The sequence below is a fragment of the Gossypium raimondii genome, chromosome 4, assembly GCF_025698545.1.
Source record: "Gossypium raimondii isolate GPD5lz chromosome 4, ASM2569854v1, whole genome shotgun sequence".
Taxonomy (NCBI): Eukaryota; Viridiplantae; Streptophyta; class Magnoliopsida; order Malvales; family Malvaceae; genus Gossypium; species Gossypium raimondii.
Genome location: NC_068568.1, coordinates 12,784,553 through 12,792,826, shown reverse-complemented (window position 1 = coordinate 12,792,826; position 8,274 = coordinate 12,784,553). Strand labels below are relative to the sequence as shown.

At 33.8% G+C, this 8,274-nt stretch overlaps 1 non-coding gene across 1 annotated transcript; it reads right to left on the bottom strand.

Moving 5' to 3' along the window:
• Nucleotides 1-2,139: 2,139 nt before the first annotated feature.
• On the bottom strand, nt 2,140-2,246 carry LOC128040793 (small nucleolar RNA R71). Its single transcript, XR_008195599.1, has one exon. It is a non-coding gene; the product is annotated as a small nucleolar RNA R71 (small nucleolar RNA).
• Nucleotides 2,247-8,274: the final 6,028 nt, after the last annotated feature.

Here is an 8,274-nt window from a genome sequence, read left to right as displayed (position 1 = left end):
GAGAAAATTTTTGTTGCCCAAGAGTAAATACTGAAAAGTTGAGGGGTTAAAGTGTAAATATGAAAAAGTTGAAGGACCAGTGGTGTAAATATTTTAAGGGTGGAATGATCTAGAAACTAAGGAAAATGGATGGATTAGGACCAAATTGAAAAAGATGACGAATTTTAAGGGACTAAATAGTAATTTTACCAAATTAAGTGATACTCAAGGATGAAATTTTAAAAGATCATAAAGGGCAAAATGGTCAATTAGAAGAGAGAGAAATCTAGAAGATAATGATGATGTTGGAGATATTTTATATTAAATAAATAAATAAATATTAGTTTATAAGTATTTTAATTTGATTTTTAAATGATATTTAATTATTTAATTATTATTTTATTTAGTATATATATAAGAAAAGGAAGATGAAGAAGCATGCAACCCACCATTTTTTCATGCACCAACGTGAGAAAAAGAGAGAAAGAAAGAAAGTTTTGCTTTCTTTACAATTTGGTCAGAAACGGCAGGCAATGAAACAGGGGAATCTTTAAATAATAAATTGTATCAACTGGCTAAACTAAAAACTTCTGAAAATTTTATGGTAAAAAGATATATGAGTCTAGTTTTAGGGAAAATTAACGGTGCATAATTTGGAGTTCTGTAGCTCCAGATAAAAATAATTTAGTAATACTGACTCGGATAGACAGCTTTGAATATACTTTAGGGTGAATAAAGAAACTTTAGAAAATGTTATTTCTAAGAGTGTTAAGTACATTAAGGATGTGGAATGGAGTGGAGGAGGAGGAAAAATATATGTGAATATTCTGATAATATGATTTTATTTTAAAAATAGCTAATTTACATGTTTTAGGTTCAGGGACTAAATTGAATTAAAGTAAAATTATTAGGGTAATTTTGTAAAATGGAAAAATGATTTAAAATTTTATTGTCTAAATTAATAAATTGAATGAAATTATTAATTTAGATCAAAATCGATGGAAATTGAGGAAATGGAAAATTTCCAAAATGCCTCAGATCATGGTATTTACGAATTTAGCCTAGTAAGTTTGTATTATTGTAACTCAAATCTAATTATTATTAATTATTGTGTTTTAATTGAAAAACATGGTAATTAAATGGAAATTTCTAGTGATATGATTTGAATTGTGAGCATGAGAAATTGTGAACTAAATGAAATGGAAATGAAGCATTGAATTGCATGGGTATGTATCGGGTCTCGTAGGCCCTATTTATTATGAATATAATATTTTAAGGATATATTGTGAAGAATTATAAAAGCATGTTAAAAAAAATTTGAAAGTTTTAATTTAGATGAAATTTTATAACTCGTTTAAATACGTTTACAAGTGTATGTGTTCTAGTAATGCCTCATGCCCTATTCCGGCGTCAAATACAGGTAAGGGGTGTTACATATTTATTAGTTGAACAACTACGTACACTTGTGTAAACCTCGTTACAAGTTTTTGGCGCTGTTGTTGGGGACTGTTGCCTTAACCATTCTTTGTAAAATTATTTTTACAATTTGGTTTTTATTTTTTATTTAATTTATTCCTTTATTTTCTTGTGATTTATTTTCAGGTGTTTTATGAGTATAGATCAAATCATTGATTTATTACCCGTGGAACCTGAAATCAAGCAAACTTTTAGACAGAGAATACGTGAGAGATCTGCTCAAGGATAAGCTGAGATAGACCTTGGAAATCAAAACGATGGACAAGGTAATGGAGTCAATCAAGTGCACAACCCAATCCTTCTGCTGATGATAGTGATCGTGCCATCAAACAATACGTTGTGCCACTCTTCAATGAGTTAAATTTGAGAATTAGAATGCCAAATATCGAGGCACCCCAATTCGAATTGAAACCAGTGATGTTTCAAATACTCCAAACGGTGGGTTAGTTCAGTCGTATGCCCACAAAAGATCCACAGTTACACCTTCGTTTGTTCATGGAGGTGAGTGATTCATTCAAGATAGCTGGTGTGACTTAAGATGCACTAAAGTTAAAATTGTTTCTATACTCGTTGCGAGATCGAGCATGAGCATGGTTGAATTCATTACTGCCAAGTTCAATATCTACTTGGCAATACTTAGCAGAAAGTTTTTTGGTAAAATATTTTCCACCAAGTAAGAACGCAAAGTTGCGTAGTGAGTTAACAACTTTCCAACAATTAGATGAAGAATCTTTGTTAGAGGCATGGGAAAGATTAAAGGAATTACTTCATACGTGTCCTCATCATGGGATTCCTCATTGTATCCAATTGGAGATGTTTTATAATGGTCTCAATGCACATACAAAATTAATGGTGGACGCTTCTGCGAATGGTGCAATTTTATCTAAGTCTTATAACTAGGCTTACGATATCATTGAAAGGATTGCAAGCAATAACTACCAATGCCCAATGAATTGAGCAATTTCAGGAAGACATGTAGCCGGAGTGCATGAAGTGGATGCATTGACTTCACTCTCCATTCAGATATCTTCTATTTCCTCTATCTTAAAATAGTTTACCACTAATGGTTTGAATAATTTTGCAGTTCAATCACCAAGTTAGTATGAAGTAGTTTCTTGTGTATACTGTAGGGATGGTCATTCTTTCAAGAATTGCCCTTCAAATCCCAAATTAGTTTGTTACGTAAGGAACCATTATCAAAACAGAAGAGGACAAGGACCACATTCCAACTTCTACAATCCTTTATGGTGGAATCATCCTAACTTTTCTTGGAGTAACCAAGGAAATGGACCGAACAACAATCAAATGCAACATAGACCCAACCAAACCCAAGGGTTTAACCAACAAGCCCCAAAACCACCTTAAGCAGAATCATCAAATAGTTTGGAGGATTTGTTGAAGGCATACATGGCAAAAAACGATGCCTTGATCCAAAGTCAAGCAGTAACAATCCAAAGTCAAGCAGCAATGCTAAAAAATCTTTAGAACCAGATGGGTCAGTTAGCTACTGAACTTCATAGTAGACCACAATGAGCCTTGTCGAGCGGCACAAAAATTCTAAAAAATTTGGGTAAGGAGCATTGCAAAGTGGTAGAATTGTAAAGTGGTAAGATTTTAAAACCTAAGGAGGTTGTGGTTGAAGACGAGCCTTCTGAAAAGAAGGAAAGTCAACCAACAGTTGAAGTTTATACAACAGAAAAATCAGATGCTAATAAATCTGAAGAGGTAAACCCTAAACTAGTGAATTCTGAAAAGCTAACACGCTTTTTTGTAGATTTGTCTCCTTAGAAAAGTTGTCCATATCAACCTAAAGTTCCATATCCTCAAAGACTTCAACAGAATAAGCAGAAACAAGAGGCATAATTTAAGAAGTTCTTGGATGTTTTAAAGCAATTACACATCAACATCCCATTAGTGGAGGCTTTAGAACAAATGCCCTACTATTTGAAGTTTATGAAGGATATCTTGTCCAAGACTAAACGACTTAGTGAGCATGAGACTGTCACTTTGACGAATGAGTGTAGTGCATTTTTACAGAACAAGCTACCTCCGAAACTAAAGGATCTTGGAAGCTTTACGATACCTTACAACATTGGTGAATAATATTCTGGTAAAGTTTTGTGTGACTTAGGAGCAAGCATCAACTAGATGCCCAAATGTATTTTCAAGCTGTTGGGAATAGGTAAACTAAGACCCACTACTATAACACTTTAACTCGCAGATCGATCATTAGCATATCCCAAAAGAAAGATCGAGGATGTTTTGGTAAGAGTCGATAAAGTCATTTTTCTTGTTGATTTCATTGTTTTGGATTTTAAAGCAGACAAAAAAGTTCTGATCATCCTGGGGAGATCTTTCCTAGCTACGAGAAGAACATTGATAAATGTACAAAAAGGCAAACTCACCATGTGAGTTCAAGACAATAAGGTAATGTTTAACATTCTAAAGGCAATGAAATTTCCCGATTCAATGGAAGAGTGTTCAGTAATAGAGGAATTAGAAACCTTAGTTTATATGGGAAACAACTCTAAAGAAGACCCATTGGAGAATGCTTTAGGGTCTAAACCATTCAAAAATGAAAAAGGTAATCAAGGTTTGGCTTTGATGGAAGCCAATCTGAGGAGTTATATTCAACCACTACGGTTCGAACCGCTAAAGTTGAAAGTTTAGAAATTTACACAACCCAAATTTTCAATCGAGGAACTACCTAAACTCGAACTAAAGATACTTCTATCTCACTTAAAATACATTTATATCTCAGAAATAGTTCTGCTTTGCCTATGATTATTTTAGTGGACTTGACAGAACATCAAGATGAGCAATTGATTGTTGTTTCAATGAAATTTAAAAAAGCAATTGGTTGGACAATAGCTGACATAAGAGGTATAAGTTTTTCCTTTTGTATGCATAAAATTATTTTAAAGGAAGGTAGAAACGGTAAGATTGTTGGGCAAAGGAGAGTTAGCCTTATCATGAAAGAAATGGTATAGAATGAGGTAATTAAATGGTTAGATGCGGGAATTATTTACCTCATCTCAGATAGTTCTTGGGTAAGTTTGGTACAATATGTACCGAAGAAAGATAGAATCACGATCGTCGAAAATGAATGAAACGAGTTAATCTCGATGAGAACTGTCACTAGCTAAAGAATCTGTATTGACTACAGAAAGCTGAATAAAGCTACTCATAAGGATCATTTTCCTTAACCTTTTATGGGTCAAATGCTAGACTGACTGGCAGGTAATGAATTTTATTACTTTTTATGGATATTCAGAATACAACCAAATAGTTGTAGCCCTAGAAGACCAACATAAAACTACTTTTACCTGTCCATATCGTACATTTGCTTTTAGGCAAATGCCTTTCGACTTATGTAATGCACCTGCTACATTTCAGTGATGTATGATAGCAATTTTCACTGATATGGTTGAAAATTATGTTGAGGTTTTCATGGATGATTTCTCTCTTTATGGTAATTGTTACGATATTTAATTTAATAATTTGGCTAAGGTACTCAAAAGATGTGAGGAGATGAATTTCATCCTTAATTGGGAGAAATGTCACTTTATGGTTAATGAGGGAATTGTCTTAGGACATAAAATTTCCAAAAGCAGGATTGAAGTCTATAAAGGAAAGGTAGACGTAATTGAAAGATTACCACCTCCAATTAGTGTGAAAGGAGTTAGACGTTTCTTGGGACATGCCGGTTTTTATCGTAGATTTATAAAGGATTTTTCAAAAATTTCTAAACCTTTATGTATTCTTTTAGAAAAAGATAATTTCTTTTATTTTAACAAAGCATGTTTAGAAGCTTTTGAAAATTTGAAAGTCCAATTAATTTCAGCCCCAATAATTATCACACCTGATTGGAACATGCCTTTTTAGTTGATGTGTGATGCAAATGATTTTGCTATTGGAGCTGTGATTGGCCAAAAAAGGAACAAAGTGTTTCACCCTATCTATTATGCAATCAGAACTTGGACAAGAGCTTAGATCAATTATACCGTAACTGAAAAAGAACTCCTTGCTATGATTTTTACTGTTGACAAGTTTCGTTCATATCTTATAGGTACCAAAGTTATAGTATTTACCGATCATGCTGCCATTAAGTGCTTACTCACGAAGAAAGATGCTAAACTGAGGCTAAGTTATAGTATTTACCGATCATGCTGCCATTAAGTACTTACTCATGAAGAAAGATGCTAAAGTGAGGCTAATTCAATGGATACTTTTGCTCCAAGAATTTGACCTTGAGATTCAAGATAGAAATGGTGTTGAAAATCAAGTAGCTGATCATCTGTCAAGGTTGGAACAAAATGAGGTAACTTCTTCATTTATTCCAATTAATGAGAATTTTCCTGATGAGCATATCTTCAAGCTAAGACAAATCTATGAAAAACCTTGGTTTGTTGATTTTTCCAATTACTTAGTGTGTGGAATAATTCCACAAGAAATTACGTACCAATAGAAGAAGTATTTCCTTCATGATAGTTGGTACTATTTCTGGGAGGACCCATTTTTGTTTAAACAATGTGCAAATAACTTAATTAGGAAGTGTGTAGCTGGAAGTGAGATTGACGAGATTTTATACCACTGTCATTCATCTTCGAGAAGGGGACACTTTGGTGATTCATGTACAGCAGCAAAGAATTTACAAGCTCGGTTCTTTTAGCCTACATTGTGCAAAGATGCTTATGCATATGTGAGAAACTACGATAGATGCCAAAGAACCGAAAAGATATCAAGAAGGAATGAGATGCCCTTGACAAATATTTTAGAGATAGAACTTTTCGATGTATGGGGCATTAATTTCTTAGGCTCGTTTCCTTCTTCCTATGGGAACAAGTATATCTTGGTAGTTGTGGACTATGTGTCCAAGTAGGTTGAAGCCGAGGCATACCAAATAATGACGCTAAGGTACATATGTGATTCCTACATAAGCACGTATTTACACGGTTTGGGACTCCAAGAGCTATAATTAGTGATGAAGGATCTCACTTTGTAAATAAGTTGCTTAAGTGGTTGCTTGACAAGTACGACGTGAAACATAAGATTGCTATTGTCTATCACCCACAATCGAATAGGCAACTTGAAAGGGTAAATTGAGAAATCAAAGGTATTCTTGAAAGAGTAGTGTGCCCTAATAGAATAGATTGGTCTCGAAGGCTTGATGATGCAGTATGGGCCTATCGAACTGCTTTTAAAACGTTGTTAAGAATGAATCCCTATCGTTTAGTTTCTGGAAAGGCATGTTATTTGCTGCTTGAATTGGAGAATAAAGCTCACTAGGCTTTAAAGTAATTGAATTTTGATCTTAAGCAAGCCAGTGAGAGAAGGCTGTTACAACTTGATGAGTTGGAGGAGTTGAGGCTATTTTCATATGAGAATTCCAAGATATGTAAAGAAAAGTATAAGAGATTGCATGATAGTCGTATTCAACCTCGTGAGTTCAAAGAAGGTCAGAAAGTGTTGTTATTTCCTAAAAAGCTCAAATATCGATAGAAAGGACCTTATACCATACACAAAGTTCATCCATATTAAGCTGTAGAATTGTACGACAACCATAGAGATACATTCAAAGTTAATGGTCAACGTCTCAAGCACTATTGGGATGGTGAAGTTGAGCGAATTAAAACCTCATTCAAATTATTAGACCCTTAAACTTTCATGATTTTACTTTTTAATAAAAAGTTAGAAAACATTTTCTTAAATTAGTACATTTAATTAATTCTGTCTAACGAGATTGGAACTTAAACAGGATCGTTGTGACCCCTCCAACCTTTCCTGGAAATTAATCTAAGTAAATTTTTGAGAAGAAAATTTCTAATTAATTTAAAAAAAATTATTTTTAGTTTTATTTTTCATTTTTCATTTTTATCTTTATCTTTAATTTTAATTTAATTTTAATTTGTTTATGTTTAATAAAGGGGGTCAAATTGGCCCAAGTACTAATTAGTTTATTTATTTCTAAGCAGTCTAGTTTATAAATACAGTTTAGGCTCAAAGCCTAAAATAGCAAAGAGGAGAAATTTACCCATTGTTGTCGTCCATAAGGGTTCCCAAAAACCCTAATTTTTTCCACCATTTTTTCCCACCATCTTACTTACCGCCTAAGTAACCAAAAATTAGCCAAATTTTAGCTAGAAGACCATCTTGTCGTTCAAGCCACTTAAATTAGCTAAAGTTTAGCCACAAATTTGGCCTAATTCACCACTATATAAACCCCTCTCTACCACCACAACTTTCACAACCCTTCAACTATTAGCTTAAACCCTAAACTGCTCATTCTTTTCCCTTTTAGCCGTCGGCCTAAATCTAAAAATTTCTCTCCAATTTTTTTCCTTGTCAAAAGCCACTAATATTGTTGTCGCATAACCCGGAGCAACCCTTCCATTGTTGCATTCTTATCATCGTTGCATGCCTATAATTACCGTAAACTTGTCACTACTGCAAGCCGATCGCTGTCGCAAAACCTTGCTCTCAACCCATTGTCGATTCTTCTCCCTTTCTTGGGCTGAAATTTTGCCTATTTTTCGAGAAAAATCACCATGTCTTGCAAAAGAACTATATCTTCCAAGACCTCTATTGAAAATCCCATTGTGATTCAAGATGAAGAAGTGAAAGAGAGGTTTGATTCAATATTTAATAATCAACCTATAATGTCGAAAAAAAGATTTCAACTTGGAAAGCAATGATAAGATGGTTGTGCCCTTACCAATTTGAAAGACGATTGATGCCCTCAATTGGAATAATTTTTGTAACGCACGAACATTACTTGATGGGGAGTTAGTTCGAGAGTTTTATGTCAATTTGACTAAG